Raw genomic sequence first — 18,242 nt, 5'->3', positions numbered from 1 at the left:
TAGTCACTATTTCTGGCCAAAATAGTTCCTACCCATTCTTTAGCCTGTATTACAACCCGTAAAAGACCTATTTGATCCTAATCTTAGCATTCTGATATTAGTGGAGCATTACACTAAGGGCAAGCATATGGTCATCAGTTACAATTTCAGAAGTCTCTGTGAGAGTGAGCGCAACTTGATTCTTATATCCATATTATTAGAAATTACATGATTGTGAGTGATTATGGGTAACATTCTTATTGTGAGGGCACATAATTGATGAATGTTGGGTAATTTATATGATTTTTTTGCTTAAACGGTATGCATGAATTTGCCAACTTAATGAGTCTATTCTTGAGAGTAGGTTGTCTGTAGTAATGATTCATGAATATACTTCTTGTTCATAATTGTGGTATGAGCCTATTTGAGCATCTTGTTTTTCCTTCGTGGATGTTAAGACTTGTGTAGTATGCATAAATGGATAAGTTGTTCGAAGACGAACAAAGCTTTAAGTGTAGGGTGTGATCTTGGGTGTATTTATACGCCTAAGCATCATAGCTTACCCATATTTTAGCTAAGTTTGGAGAACAAAGTTCCTAGTTTCTTATGCTTTTACTCTACTTATATGTAATTGTGCTAACCGATGTGATTAGCATGATTTTAGGTATTATTGAGGTAGATGGAGACATAATGGGACTATGGAATACGGACGGCATATGACACAAGAGAAAAGTAGCTTGTTGGACCAAATATGGCACCTAGAAACTATGTCCAAGACTAATTTGTCATTTATAATTAGTTCAGTGACTTAAGAGGCAAATATGAGAGAAAAGATTATTAAAAAAACTTGATGGTGAATTTTTATCATTATTCAATATTCTGTAGTATTTTGAACAAGGGAATAGCGGTTTAGGGTAGAGAGAGAAAATATTTCTCTCTTGTTTTCACTATTTGCACACCAAGATCGTCTTCTAGTTTTTGGTATGATGAATATTTCTATTGTGATTCCTGTTTTATTCATGAGTAGCTAAGTTTATTAGTTAGGGTTATGGAAGCCTTGTAGCATACAATCTATTACTTTGGGTTTTTGAATTCATCATGTATTAATCTGTTTATATCATACTCTCTTAGTTTATCTTGAATTCTCATGCTTACAAACATAGGGGATGTGCCTTAAAACTCAACTTGTTCGATAGAAAGGTTGAGGTTTGGAAAAGAGAGAAGTGACAAGAAAATAGGATTTCCAACCCCTATTTTATATGTTAATGCCTTAATAGGATTAACTACTTGGAGATTTCATTTTGTTTTTGTAAACACTTTTGATTCGAGAGAACTAAAGTGAGTTAGTCCTTGATGGTTGAGAAACACTAGGATTATGTTATTAAATACAATACGTTTCTCTGTAAGTACAATGCATGTATGAATTCGTAAAGCCCATAGTTAGAAAGTAGTGAAAACTACAAGGTGGACATAACCCTAGCTTGCTATTTCTCTGGATTTGAATACTACTACACATATTTCATCTTGTTAAACTGAAACTATTAATTTGTGAACTGAATCAAATCCCCTTATTTATTTAACGGAAATGAACGATTAAAAGTCAACCAATCTGCATACAACTTAATTAGCACCATATTCCCTGTGGGATTTGACCCCAACCTAGTTGGGTTATATATTTGACAACGACTGCTTACACTCTTGTAAGAGAGTTATAATTTGGGCGTATCATGAATCTTCTAGGTCAGCAGTTCAGGATGACTGTTCAGTCTCAGTTGTACTTTCTCTTGTTGAGACTGGTCATAGAGGTTGCTATGTGTGTGATGAGATTGGCCATATGGCTAAGGACTATTCTTGTCATATGTTTAGAGCTACTCTTATTTTAGCTGTAAGAGGTAGGGGTTCTACCAAATATTCAATAGGTAAAAATGGTAGAGTCGTATTGGTGTTCGTGAGGATACTCAGCCAGTTGGTAGTCGTGGATAGTGTTACGCTATATCAGTCAGATTCTAGGCGGAGGCTTTAGATGCTGTGATCATAGGGACCGCTCTATTTATTTTAGACCTGCATATTATTATTTGATCCTGGATCAACTTTCTCTTATGCATCTGTGTATTTTACGTCGCATTTTGATTTTGTTACTAAGCTTCTTTCCATGCCTATTTGTCTATCTACCTCGGTAGGTGATTCTTTAGTGGTGGATCAGGTGCATCGATCTTGTGTTGTGACTTTTGTTGGGCCTGTGACTTTGATAGACTTGCTTGTATTAGACATGGTCGATTTTGATGCTATTTTGGGTATAGATTGGTTGGCTCCTTCTCATGCCATCCTAAATTGTTATGCCAAGATTGTGACTTTAGCTTCGTCGAATGTACCAAGAATAGCTTGGAAGGGTACACTTCATTCGGGTCCTAAGAGGGTCATATCTTATGTTCAGGCTCATAAATTGGTTGAGAGGGAATGTTTGTATTACTTGAACCATATTCGTGACACAAGTGTTGTTTCACCTCCTTCCTTAGATTCTGTCCATCTTGTTCGTGAGCTTATGGAGGTGTTCTCTACGAACTTGCCTAGTATGTCTTAGGATCGAGATATTGATTTTATTATTGATGTTGAGTCAGGCACCAAGCCTATTTTTATTCCTCCTCATAGGATGGACCCAGCAGAGCTAAAGGAACTGAGGATCAGTTGCAGGAGTCATTGGATAATAGATTTATTCGACTTAGTATTTCACCTTGGGGTGTGCCTGTCTTGTTTGTGAAGAGAAAGGATGGGTCTATACGGATGTGTATTGATTATCGATAGTTGAACAAGGTGATGGTTAAGAATAAGTATCCTCTTTCTCGCATCGATGATTCGTTGGATCATCTTCAGAGTACTGCAGTGTTTTCGAAGATTGATTTGAGGTTCAGTTATCACCATTTGAGGATTAGAGTTTTGGATATTCCAAAACTGCTTTTCAAACTCGATATTATCATTATGAGCTCTTGGTCATGTCTTTTGGGTTGACCAATTCCCCTGCCGCATTCATGGAGTTGATGAACTGGGTGTTACAACCGTATCTCGACTCCTTTGTTATTGTATTTATAGATGATATCTCAATTTATTCCAAGAGTGAGGTTGAGCATGAGGAGCATTTGTGGATTATGCTTTAGAGATTGAGGGATAAAAAGTTGTATGCTAAGTTGTCTAAGTGTGAGTTTTGGTTGGAGTTAGTTTCTTTCTTGGATCATGTGATGACTAAGGGAGGAATTATGGTTGATCCAGTTAAGGTTAAAACGGTTCGTGATTGGGATAGACCTACTTCACCCACCAATATTCAGAGTTTTATTGGCTTGGCCGGGTATTATTAGTGTTTTGTTGAGGGTTTCTCTTCCATTGCAGCTTTGTTGACCAAGTTAACTCAGAAAAAGATTTCCATCTAGTGGTCTGATATTGTGAGGCGAGCTTTCAAAAGCTCAAGGATTTATTGACTTTGTCTCCTATATTGGCTTTGCCCTAGGAGGGCGTGGGCTTTATTGTCTTTTGAAATGCTTCAAGTGTTGGGTTAGGTATTGTGGTGATGCAAGAAGGAAAGGTAATTGTGTATGCGGCTCGTCAATATTGGAGCCTCATGAGAGAAATTATCCTACCCATGATTTGGAGTTGTGTGCAGTTGTGTTTGCCTTGAGTTGTAGAGGCACTACTTGTATGGAGTTTGTTGTGAGGTCTTCTCATATCATCGTATCCTTTAGTACTTCTTTACCAGTGAGATTTTCATATAAGGTAGCACTGTTGGCTTGATTTTCTTAAGGATTATGACTTGACTATTCTCTACCATCAGGGCAAGGCTAATGTGGTTATGTGATACCCGCAAAGTTCTCTTCCAGTCTGAGCCTTAGAGCGTATTCAGTAAAGCTGAAATTCGAGTCTCAAAGTTTCAGAAATATCTTCCTAAGTATAAAATACTTTGAATCGTGTGGAATTTCCTAAATTTCTATTTTTTACTATATAGAGCATCGAATAAGCTTTCCATCGATACCAAATTCGCCCAAATCGGACACTCGGGTAAAGAGTTAGAGCCATTTTAGTGAGATAGTGTGCCACCTGGCACCTTAGCGAGTCGCGGAGCCAGCCAAAAAGGCAATGGTCAAAATCCAGTGAACCTCCACGATTCTACCGCGTTGCGGTATAGTTTCAGTTCGTAATCAAGATGGCAACGCGATTTCCACTGCATTACGCCGTCATGCAGTTTTCCAATTGTCGAAATTCCAGTGAACTGGCGTAATTATGGCGCGTTGCGCCAGCATGTAAAATTGGGGATTTTTCAGCTTAATTCCAAGGGCTTTTGGGTCTTTTTTCCTTTTTCCCTAGCCTTTATAAATACCCGGCCAAGGGTCTTTAGCCTCATTTTCTCTTCCACTTCCAAAAAATTAGGGTTTCCAAAATCAAAATCCTCTCCTTCTTCTTCAACAAAAAAATCAAGAAAAGATCTAGAGAAATCTTCCGTAGGCTTTCAAGAAAAGAGATTCTCCAAGGTATGTAGACGTTGATTCTTGGGTCCCTTTCATCCAAGAAGCTCAAGTACCCTTTTCTAAAAATTCAAAGATTTTATGTTTATGAGTTGTTAATGATTCATGTGAGTTAAAATTGATGTTCCATGTGTTGTTGAGTTTTGATTCATGTTTGTCTACAAGATTTATGAGCTTTGACCCTAGTATGTGGAATTCATGTGATGTTGGTGATAAACCCTCTTGAAGTTGTTTTCTATGTGATGTGTTCATGTCATTTGGGTGTAGAAATGGTTGAATAAGCGAAGCATGTCCCCCATAGGATTGATAAAAACTTAGGTGAAGTATAAGGACTAGTGTAGTATGTTGAAGATGAAACCCCAAGTTGTGAGTTAGTCCATCCATGCCTAGTGTTTGATAAAATGCCTCAGTGAATGAATTATTCCATGATGGTAGGAAATCCCCAAATAAGTGTGAACCCGTGCATGTCTAGTGTTTGTTGACGGACTTTAGTGAACAAGTGGAGAAGTGATAATAGTAAATTCCCCAATTATGTGCTCTTTGATATGTGCTAACCTTTTACTTCATGCCAAGTGGTTAGCAAGTAAGTTGAGACATGATAGTATGAAGTTTTCCCCAAATCAAGTGATATCCAAACCCATGTCAAGACTGATGTAGGTATGAAATAGTTGAGGTAAAACCTTGTTGAATGGAGTAGGATCTAGTAACATGTTTCCCCTACGTTATTGTATGATTATGGTTCCGAAATGCTTAAAGTAACCCCTTGGTGACTGTGATGATGAATAGATGTTTGTGATCCTTAAATGCTTGATGTAATGTCTTAGTGATTGTGAGGGTGAGTATATGTTATGATTCCTAATTACTTGAAGAGATGTTTTAATGATTGTGATGATGCATGAATGATTATGATGATACGTAAATGATTGTGGTGATGACTAGCTAAGAATGATTATGCTTTATTTTATGTGATCGATTTTTGGGGGTATTTATACCCAATAATTTAGCTGTTGTCTAGAGCCCATGTCAGTTTCACGATAATTCCAATCGAGCCATGACTCTCAGAACTCAGTGAATTATAGAACGTTGTATCCTCAGACAGCTACAGAACTTATAAAAGCTCAGTAATCTTAGCTATCTTTGTAATCTCCATATCGCTAGTAATCTAGCCTCAGTCCTGAAATCAGCTCAGATCTAATAGTACTCAAATGTTCAATTCTAATCTCAGTAGCGATTCGAATAATCTATTCAAGCTCTGTATCATCAGTCAGATGCTGTGATCTAATAGCTTTCTATCAGATATAGAACCAAGTGATCTCAGTGTAACTCAGTCAGATCTTTTGAGAAACATGATCAGTATCAGATTCAGTTCAATTATTTCAGTTAAGAATTTAGTCAGAGTCTTTCAGTTGAAAGTAGAAACTAGCATCGAGCGAGGGGGGGATGGAGGCTCCTTCCGTCAGTGAGAGAGGCCAGAGTCATTAGTAGCAATCCCTGACCTCCAAAACTGCATAGTCAGCGCAAAATACAAGAGTCTCCATCAGGAAAAAGGTTGTCACCTCTAGAGAGAGAGAATTTGACTATTATATTGCCTTAGGTCGACTACCTGGTAAGGGTCATCCGTCAGAGAAGATTGGCCAGAGAGAGGTCTTTACCCGTGGCACGGTATTGACACCCTTCTAGCTGGGGTTACAGGTTGGACCCCACCTGTGGTAGGTTGGGGCATGTCGGTTAACTACTTCCCACAGTTTCAGTTACAGTTCCAGTTTCAGTATTAATCTTCAGAAATTAGGATTGTCAGATACAGTCATCTATCGTTATGAGGAACTAAGATAGTTCTATTGATTCATGGACCATCCCGTCAGATAGGCTTGGTCTCATATACAGTTATTTGATATTATATTCAGAGATATGACGCTAGACAGGCTTGATTCACAGTCTCAGATTCTATTGCGTATCCTTGTTGTCAGATTCAGATATATTCATATTTCTTATCATTAATAATAGTTTCTAAAATCATCTGTTAGAGAGGTTGATCTCTAATCCTGTCAGTCGAAAACAGTAAGCTCAGAATTCCATCCTTGATGTAAATGCATCCAGATCCTTAGTTATCAGTATCAGATGAGTCAGTGATTCAGTATCTCAGTGTCAGTAGTGAGTTCAGTCTGCAGTAAAGTGGTACCCGAGTTTCAGTATTTAGATTTGCGATGATTGTGATTATGGTCTGTGCATTTATGTATATGTTCTCGTGCGATATTTTCATGATTATTCAGTTTAGATATTCTGCATGCATGAGCCTTTGCATTTAGCCTTACCTATTCTACACACTCAATACATTCTTTTACTGACGCATTTATGCTATGGTATTTTATTTGGCACCACAGGTTCAAAGGCATAGGACCCAGAGTTTCCTCAGCAGTTCAGTCCCAGTCAGCAGCAGTAGTCATAGCAATGAGTCCTCTTCTTTCGAGGACGAATTTCAGTTTACTAATATGGCATCAGACTTTGTTTATATTTTCAGTAGATGGAGTTAGTTGGGGACATGTCCCATCAACTCCATAGTTCAGATAGTTTAGAGGCTTTTCAGACAAGATGTATTAGTATTCAGTTTTTAGTTTTGAGTATGTATAGATGTGTTGAACCTTATGGCTAGTTTTCGCATTTATTTCAGATATTAAGTAGTGTACAGGTACAGATATCAGAAAAGAGTTAGCTTGTGGTCCTTCAGGGTCATAAGCACCGTATGACATCTCGGTATGAGATCTTGGGTCGTTACAAGTTACGAATGACTTGAGCTGAAAGTCGACTAGCATGGGTAGCTTGGCGCATCTTTTGACCCAGGAGAGACTTTTGGCCTTAGAGATTTAATTTTTAGCTAACCATATGGTTAGGCTTGATATTTCAACACCTAGGCGTATTTTATTATTAGTGGAGGTTAGATCTTCTTTGATGGAGCAGATTCGAGCTCATTAATTTGACGATATTGGATTGAGGTTGATTTGAGAAAAGATGTTGAGTGGAGTAGTTAAGGAAACCTCACTTGATTCATATGGAGTTTTGAGCATTGGGGCTGAGTTTATGTGCCAAGAGTGGTGATTGGATTAGGTTGATCTTGGAGAAAGCCCATTGTTCCAAATATTCTATCCATCTAGGTATGACTAAGATGTATGGTGATTTGACATAACACTGCTTGTGGGGTGGTATGAGTTGTGCTATAGAGGATTTTGTGGCTCGTTGCCTATGTTTTCAGCGGGTGAGGGCCAGGTATATGAGACCTGGTGGTTTGCTTTAGAGTTACCCATTCCCGAGAGAAAGTGGAAACAGATCACTATGGACTTCGTGACTGGGTTGCCTCGTACTTCTCTTTGTTTTGACAGTGTTTTGGATCATCATGGATCGATTGACCAAGTCAGCTCATTTTATTCCCGTTCAAGTCTCATTAAGTGCTGAGAGGTTAGCCCATATATTCATTCATGAGATTATGCGCCTGCATGGTGCGTCGGTGTCCATTATTTCATATTGAGGTTTTGTGTTCACATCTTACTTTTGAAAGAATTTTTAGGATAAGTTGGGTACTCAGGTTGATCTTAGCACAGCGTTTCACCCTAGATTAATGGTCAGTCAGAGCGGACTATCCAGGTTTTGAAGGATATGTTTCACGCGCACGCAATGGATTTTGGTGGCCAGTGAGAGCAGCATTTGGCTTTAGCAGAGTTTGCATATAGTAATATCTACTACTCCAGTATTGATATGGCTCTTTTTGAGACGTTGTATGGTAGGCGTTGTCTCTCCTCAGTGGGTTGGTTTGATGTTTTAGAGGTGAGACCTCGAGGTACGAACTTGCTTCGTGAGTCATTGGATAGAGTCTAGGTCATTCAGGATAGACTTAGAGCGGTTCAGAGTAGGCAGAAGTGTTGTGCTGATCGTAGACTTCGTGCCTTGAGATTTGGTGTAGTTGATCATGTTTTTCTTCTAGTTTCACTCATGAAGGGTATGATGAGGTTTGGTAAGAGGGGCAAGCTTAGCTCCGGATATATTGGTCCATTTGAGATTCTTTGAACTGTTGGTGATGTGGATTATGAGTTGGTTTTGCCCCTTGATCTATCAATTGTTCATCCAGTTTTTCATGTTTCTATGCTTCGTTTCTATATTCCTAATGAGTCTCATGTCATTCGTTGGGTGTCCGTTCAGTTAGATGAGCGGTTGTCCTTTATGGAGAAGCCAATTTCTTTTTTAGCTAGGGATGTTAGGCGGCTGCGCTCTAGAGTGATCTCTGTGGTTAAGGTCCTGTGGCGACATCGACCTGTAGATGAAGCTACTTGAGAGGTTGAGTCTGATATGCGTAGTTCCTATCCCAGCTTTTCATTGATTCAGGTATTTCCTTGCCTTAGTTCGAGAACGAACTAGATTTTTAGTGGTGGATGATGTAACGATCTAAAAATTTGATGAAATGTGTGAAATTTATGATTTTATGTGATTTGACTATTTTACCCCTCCCCATAGTTTCATTATGATATTTCTGAGGTGTGGGAGTGATTGACACAATTTTCGATGCATTTTGGTATCATTTATGCAATATTGTGGCTTTTTATGGCTTCGAGAGCCTTATTTTGGACTTATATAGATATATTTTGATCCGTACGAAGGATGGCCGAACGGACTATGCCAGCAGCTCCGGAATATCAATTTTAGGCTAGATAGACCTTTGGTTCGGGTCCCGATGCACCCGAGCTCATTTCGACCTATTGATCGGAAAGTTAGAAAATTAGAAATATGGGTGTGGGACTCACATTTGAGTAACGACCTCGGATTAAAAATCCAACTTTTCCAGCAGATTCGAAATATCGATTTTAGGGTGTTAGCATATTTGGTATAATTTTACGACTTTTAAATCTCATTTCGATCCTCGATTTGGAAAATTGTGATTTCAGATTTCGGGGGTCAATTTTGTGAAAATGATATTTTCTGAAAAATCTGGTATCTCCATCGTGTCCGAAACGTTGAATTAAGTACGGTTGCATAGTTTGTTTGTGTATATCGGACTCCGAACGAATCTCGGGCACCCCATCGAAGTTCGATCAACCAACAAATAGCAGTTTTTTTCACCCTTTAGGCCCATTTTGCTTATTTTAATCTTGAATCTTGATAGCTAAACCCTAAAATAGTGTGAGAACTTAAAAGTAAAGTTTGTGGGACCTTGGGAAGCTAGATTAACACTCATTTCTTGGTTTTATTAGGGATTTAAGGTAAGAATTCACCCATTTCTTATTAATTTCTTGGTTAATTTCTCAACACCCCAAAAACCTTAGGGCTTGATCTTAAACATCATTTTCACTCATTTTTACTTGAATAATATTTTTATCTTATAATTACTAGTTTTTCATCAATTTAAACTTCAAAACAACTTTGATTCTTGATTTTAACCCAGATTTCAAAGATTTTACCCGGTAAAGCTCAAAAATGGTTTTTCTTCGATTTGAACCTCATTTTTTACTCGATTTAACTTGAGTTTTTAGCTGTAGGTTCCTAAAAATATGGAAAATATATTTTTGAAGTAAAATTTTGATTTTTCCCTTCTTTTTTGGAAACCCATTTTAGGGGTCCATTTTGACCCCGAACCAAAAGTAGTCAGTATGGGTGTCGTTGGTTTTGTTTTGACTCGTAGATTTCATATTTGAAATTTTTAGTAGAGTTCAGGATTGTTCATGAAAAGTAAGGTCGCAGATTCAAGTGTAGCAGACTGGTTTCGGCTTTCGAGGTAGGTTATGGCTTAACTCTTTCAGACTGGGCTGGGTAGTAAATGATGATACAAAATGCACGTTTGTTAAAACTAATCATGAAAAATGTCTATCTATGTGTTGTGCTCGTGTGGGGGCATATATGTGATGTAATTATCAAAATTAAGATATTATGTGATATGTTTGACCTTGTGGGGTCCTATGTGATATTGATAGCCTTGAATACATGTGGATAATTGTATTGTATTGTTTAATGTGGTACCATTGGTGTATTTTGATTATATTCAGACTTTATTGGCATATAAGACACGTGAAAATTCATGGGTGAAACGAAAATAATAAGTGATATTGGCTCATGTGGTTGTGGGAATATATCACTGTGGTTGGTTGTGGAAATATATCACGTGATTGGTTGTGGAAATACTCATTGTGATTGGTTGTGAGTATTACATCTTCATAGCATACTCATTCATGAAACATTGATACCACCATGGCAACATCTGAGAAACACTGGCAATACCTTTTTAAAAAAATATTGTAACACCTTATAAAACCCTTTCTGAGGGATATGTCGCAAAGGAGATATGAGATATGTAGATTGTATACGGGTTGACGAACCCCCCATTGGTCCTACATAGGGAAGCTTTAGCTCCGTAGGTGTATACGGAGATTGTGCGACGATCCCGGAGGTTGTGCGACGACCTCATGCATCATCATCATCGTCGTCGTCGTCGTCATCATCATCATCATCATCATATACATTGCACTTACTTTAAACTCATGAGGTCTCTAAACTATTTTTTATATTTATTACTCCCTCCGTCCCATTTTATGTGTCGTCATTTGATCGGGCACGGAGTTTAAGAAAAAAAGAAAGACTTGGTAAAGTTTACCAAATTATCCTTTATCAAAAAATATGCCAATATCTTTTTTTTAATTAAGTGGGACTAATAAGGGTAGGGTAATTGTGTCTTTAAAAAGTTGCTTAATAAGGAAAGGCGACACTTATTTTGGGACGGACTAAAAGAAAAATAATGACACAATTTGGAGCGGAGGGAGTATTATATTATTAAAGGAGATCTCATTAGGTCTCTATTTGATTTTATTTTTTTATTTTTATTTTTTTAGTTAAAAGACACCTCATGAGGTGACTATTATTTCTTTACTTTTTATTATAAACATTTATTTAACACATAAGCGACCTCTTGCAGTCTCTTGTTTGAGTGCCTAGAAAATGAAATGTCAAAAAAGAAACCTCTTGAGGTTGCTTTTGTGCATTTTTGAGACAAATGAAAATGCAAAATAGCTACCTTAGAAGGTCCTTTTTTTGAAAAAACTGATGGCAATAACAACTTTTATAGATATCTTCCATTTTAATTCAATTCAATAATATATACAAATCAAATCAACTAACTCGAGCTCCAAGAGCTCCCACCAATCAACCAAAATACAACAAACACCAATACTATAAATGAAATTTAACTTTTAAGTGCCTTGACAATGAAAGAAGAATATTGAAGTCAAGTTATTTATGCAATACTATTGATTAGACTACTTAAAAGTTCTCATGCATAAAAAAAATACTAAATAATTCAAATAAACTATCATAAGTACATAATTTAGATTATCTAACACAACACTCAACTTTAACAATGTGGCAGTGCATTGTCTATGTAATAATCCTCATCATCTTCATCACTCCCGAGCTCTTCAATCACATATTTGTATTGACCATATACTCCATATGCAATAGGTAGGGACTGAGGAGGGAGAACGACATCGAATTAAGCCTTCATTACAGCATATTGTATATCTCTTTGCCTTTTCCTCGCCTGCGAGGCCGTAGCTTTGTTAGATAGCTCAGCTATCTGCTGCTTCAAAGACAAAATCATCTCCTTGACTCATTATCTTGAACTACTGAGGCCTTCTATTTCCGAATGAAATTCACGAAAGATTCATTGCACAAGCCATAAGCATATCCATACCTACTCGGACAACTAACCGTATCTAACCATATTCCTTTATTCTGCACTTGGCTAAGTGGCAGGTCTTGACTATGAATTTTCTAATGTCAATACTAATACAAATCAGGTAGAACTACCAGCCATTATTGACCATTAGGGGTTAATTTACTGGTTCATTTCACATGCCACAGCAATCAAAATTTTCAACTGAAAAGATTGAATGTATGAGTTGTACTCTTTTTATATAGATTTGGGAAATCCTATCCACCTCAAGTAGCTTTTGTATTTGAGTCACGCCCATTGTATAACAACCAAAAAATGAAGAAAAAGAATATTAATGACTTTTTTTTCCTCTGTTGCATCATATATGTGATTTAATAGTTGATCTTGGTCCTGGTATCCTCATTATTGACATTGTACTAGAAGTAGATAAACTAAATTATAATACAAGTACCTAAGTTTTATTTTTAACCACATGTTTCTCAAGTCTCTTTCTATTTTTAATCAGCACACTCTGTCAAAGTGCATCACATAAATTAGAACAAACGGAGTACTAGACTATGGGGGAAGAAACTCAGGACACCAGATGTAACAATCAGCACCACTTTTATTGGGAAACACAGGGTTACATTGATTCTCCTGTACAGTGCTATAGCCACAGCACCAACACAGCAATCCTTTAAAAGGAAGATTAAATTTATTGAATAAACCTTCTAAGGGTCTTACAAAATAACTAGAGCTCACACAACGCATAGCTTTCAACCTACAATGCAGGGGGACTAATGAACCCACATCAGCTAAAGCATCTCTCTCAGGATGCATTATAATGTTCAGTATTACAAAACAAAGAGGGTGGAGGACAAACATGAAAGAAGCTCTAAGTTTAATTTTGATTGAATCTGATTTAAAAGACCTAAAGCCAAAAATAGTATCACAAAAATGGATTTGAGTAGACTAATTAGTACTGCTTCAGTTACTGGATAATCCTAAAGCATTTACAAATATTCTCAAATACAAAGTATGTACCTTTCCTCGTTCTACCTAATCTACAACTAGTAGCATATGTATTAGAAGTAGGTTGTTTGGTGGTTTTTTATTTCTTCTTCTGACCTCTTGGTGATAAGTCATTCTTTTCAGTGACCTATTGAACCTCCTTTGTCAAATCCTTGTCAAAAGTAGATCCAAAAATAGATCTTGGAAGCATTCATTTTTTGGGAAATACCAACGACAACTTACCTTGGGGACATCCTTGCTTATCCCATCCCGTGTATCAAATAACCCTAAATCATTGGCTACAAGTTATTATTTTTAATTCTCATGATGATATCATTTTTCAGAATTTACTAACCTTGAAGTATAGAAATGCTCTCAGAAACAGAGCATCTTTTACCAAAAATGGGTAAATGACTTCTATTACCTAAGGCCAAATGTCATTTTCCTTAGTAAATATTCTAAATCTTACTCCATATTACTTGTTTCATAAATATTCAACATTCACACAACCTCTATTACTCAAAAATATTACTAAAATACTATCTGCATACCCTATCCATCAACCTAGTACAATTGTCAAATATCACCTACTTCTATATCCAAAAATACAATGGTAAAAAACAATTCTTTACAAAAAATACTCTTTATTTAAAACATTGTAAGTTTTAGTGTATATTCTGATTGCAGATAACGTTGTGGGACATTTTCTGATTGCAGATAACGTGCCCTTAGTGTATATTTTGTATGCTTTATTTACTACTTTGCTTGGTCAGCCTATGATACCTACTGAGTACAAGTGGACCGTACTCATGCCTGCTACACCCTTTCGATGCAGGATTTAGCTCGAGTGTGCCTCAACTTGATTGACTCAGGCGATTGTTGGTGCTTCTAAGGTAGCGGTTGGACATTCATGCGTTTGAAGCTCACCTCTATCTTTCTATAGTTGTTATGTCTTTATTAGTATTCGGAGACAGTTATTATTCTTTTGTGGTTATTTTTTTTATACATTTGACTCTTGGTTGTATTAGTAGTTCTTACACTATTGACACTTAGTTTTGGGCATGATTGGCGTTTTGGATAAGTTCTTTCCATATTGTTATTATTACTTATATGGTTCGACTTCATTCTAGAAGCCTTACCATGGGATATTTCTGTCTTTTATTCTTTTCATATCAGTTTGGGTGATAGGCTTACTTGTCAAGGTATGCCGCGACAAGTGCCATTATGACCCTCTTTTTTGGGTTGTGACATTAAGTCCCATCGATTTCTAGCCTAAGACGCCTTTATATGGATAAGACATCGAGTTTGAATCTCAATGCATCATACTGGTGATATTATGATGGCTAAGGGAAAATAATGGGTATTTAGTGAAAAGTCATGAAATTTGACCAATTGAATATGCTTCATTCCATGAAGTGAAAGTGGTAGTAATATATAATAAGTCTAAAATATGACAACTTACTTTATTCTTTAAGTGTATGTGATAGCAGTGCATACTATGTCTGAAAGAAGCCAAGTAATTGAATGCACAGATATAAGCGTAGAGGGACAATATGATAATAATCATCAAAAGTGATAATATTCTTACACACTTATTATTATTATAAGATATGTTAGAGAAAATTTCTCTACAACCATATGTATGTCTCGATTTGCTCCTGAATTAGCAATATCTTAAAAGAATTTATAAGCTATCATAATGATAGGCTTAAGGCACGATTATATTCTATTCCTGGGAAATGAGAAGTTTATTAATGCAAACTTGCACTTGATTGTGATGGTATCACAACTTACCCTAGGAAGAGGCTGAATAATTGAAAAGAGTTATTTTGAAATCTACTTCTAAAGTAGTGAATCTGAAATTTATTCATGTAATAATAAATCTGAAATTTACTAAAGTAAAAGATACATGTCATGGTAAACTTGGAGTTTGCTAGAATAAAAGTTCATAAATTGATATGAACGATTGTGACATCCCAAAGATGTGCATACTGAGTATTGAACATATATTGAAGAATTATAAAAATTCTTCATTACTTTTAATGTTGCTTGTTCTCATGATAAGTTGGTTAGACCAACTAATGTTTGAATTTGATTCCTCAATCTGAAAATCATAAAAGGTGAATATGGGTCCGTTCACCTGTCATGTGATTTATTAAGATGTATCGATAAAAGATGATCACTTGTACGTCTATTGTCAACCTGCGGTTGACATTCATATATTTACTTGCTCAATATAAACTGAGTTAAGAGCATAATTTTATTATATAATTAAGACAATTCATGTTGATTATGTTGGTTTGACATTGAATGCCTTCAATAAATAGTTGAATCATTGCTAATGAGAACAAAGCTTCATGTGTTGGTCTAAAATATGATATATTGCATACAATAACACTTGTTTGCATTAGACCAAAAATTATGATTAATTCCTTCCTCTAAATTGGTTCATAGTTAGGAACCAAATATTTCATCTAAAAGTTTTTGATGTGTGATATACGATTAATGAATATCCCATGATGCACAAAGATGGATTCCTCAAAGAAGGTAGATGTTGTATGTCCGTTTTTCTAACATAAGAGGGGATTGTAAGCAGCTATGAAATATGTTAAGAATTATCATCAGATCCTCATTCAAAAGATAGGTCAAGTCAAATGCCGAAAGTATCTCATATTTAAGCTGCAAGTGCTCTTATTTTATGTCCCTGAATGACAAAGTCTATGTGTGCATCAAGCGTGGTAGACCAATCGATTCCAAATAAAATTATCCTTGAAAAGGATAAAGAGCAAATAATCATATTTATAATCCAAGAACATGTTTATAATTCTTGAAACTCTTGGAGAGTTTTGAAAAGCAATAAATTATTTGCTAAAATGAGAAACATACCGAATTGGATTGGTCCTGAAGTATCATATCTTAGTGTAATTGATGCACTAATATATCTTGCAAATACTACATGGCCTGATATAGCCTTTTTAGTAAATTTGTTAACAATGTATAGTTCTGCTCCTACTATGAGACATTGAAATGGGATCAAACATATATTACGATACCTAAAAGAGTCTATCGATATGAGCTTATTCTATTCTAAAACATGTAGTCTCAATGTTGTTGGTTATGCTGATGCTAGGTATTTATCTGATCCGCATAAAATTCGGTCTTAAATAGGCTATGCGTTCATATGTGGGGGTACTGTCATATCTTGAAGATCTATAAAGCAGTCTATCATAGTAATCTCATCAAACTATGCTGAGATTATAGCTATTCATGAAGTAAGACGATAGTATGTGTGGTTGAGGTCCACAATACATCTCATTCGAGAAAAATGTGGTTTGAAATGTGACAAAGTACCCACGATTTTATATAATGATAATGCAGCATGCATAGCATAACTTAAGGGAGGATTCATAAAAGGAGATAGAACGAAGCACATTTCGCTAAAGCTCTTCTATACACATGAACTACAAAAGAATGGTGATACTAACGTGCAATAGATTTCAAGTGACAATATGACTGATTTATTCACCAAATCTCTTTCAACTGCAACTTTCAAAGATGATTCACAAGATCAGGATACAAACGTTCAAGGATGTTCTCATTAGGGGGATTTAATACGCGTTGTACTCTTTTTTCCTTACAAGGTTTTGTCCCATTGAGTTTTCCTTGTAAGGTTTTTAATGAGGCAGCCTATATGCGTATTATTAGAAATGTGTACTCTTTTTCCTTCACTAAATTTTTTTCATTATTTTTTTTCTAGTAAGGTTTTAACGAGATACATTATCTATCAATTAAACATTCAACGGGAAGTGTTATAAATGTATTTACATTATAATGAAGATCTATCAAGAATACAAATAAGATCTATTTTGTATCTATTAGGATATGAAGTCTCAAGTATCTATCTTTTAGAGAGAAACTAAGAGTAGTTTCCCTTATAAATAGAAGGATTTCTTTCATTGTAAAAGACACCAAGAGAATCCTCGAGAGAAATAAGAATTACTCTCTCTTCTCTTTCTATTCTTCTGCTTTATTATTTATTATTTTATGACAAAACTTAAATTATTTTTAAAATATAATTGACTATCAATGCCACAAAAGTTTGGACAAGGAGAGTATTATTAATTAAAATAGATAATAACTTAAAATAGTAAATTACAATGCCAAAAAAGTATTATAAATTACAATAGCTAACAACTTAAAATATTTAAAAACATATTAAAAATTATATGTAATTGATTCTAAATTTTATTTGTGTCACATTAATTGAGACCAAAAAATAACATATATTGTTAGTACTATATAGAAGTGTGATAAAATAGACACCTCTTCATCAACGTGTTTGCTTGTGCCGTGATTTTACTATATCACCTCTAATTGATTATTATATTTCATATACGTATTAAAAAATTAATAATATTTAATAAAAAATAAAATAAACATTTATGACATGTCTGCTTCAACCGTAATTTTACTATTTCACTCCTAGTTAATTATTTAAGTTATTTAAGAATTAAAAAAATTAATAATATTTAATAAAAAGGTAAAATAGGTTAAAAAATAATAAATTAACTATTGATGTTTTAAATTAACTTGACATCTTATATGAAACCTACTTAAATTTTTTTCACAATTATTTTTTATAATAATTTTGCTATATCACTTCTAATAGGTTATTATGAGTAATTTAATACATGTTTGTTTCGCTACTTCAATCGTGATATTTGGTTGACTGTCAAAATTATAGAGAAAATTAAGTTGGAGGTGACAAAAAAGTCTTTAAATTAAAAATGGTGACAACTTTGACCAACTAAGGTCAAAGCTTCATTTAAATTGTGATTAAATTAATTGGGGTGTAAAGTGTAATTTTTAAAAACTTTTTAATTTTTTAAAAAGTCCAACTCTCAATTTCAAATTTTAGAGTTTCCCCCCTTTCTTATCTTTCAATCTTTCTTCTTCTTTTTCTTTCTCCCCATCTTCTTCTTCTTATTTTTTTCGTCTTCTATCTTCTCTTCTTCTTTTTCTTTCTCTTTTCATTTCGTTCTTCCTTTTTTAATTTTTATGGA

This window comes from Capsicum annuum, chromosome 3, assembly GCF_002878395.1.
Source record: "Capsicum annuum cultivar UCD-10X-F1 chromosome 3, UCD10Xv1.1, whole genome shotgun sequence".
Lineage (NCBI taxonomy): Eukaryota > Viridiplantae > Streptophyta > Magnoliopsida > Solanales > Solanaceae > Capsicum > Capsicum annuum.
Note: the sequence above shows the minus strand (reverse complement) of the source record.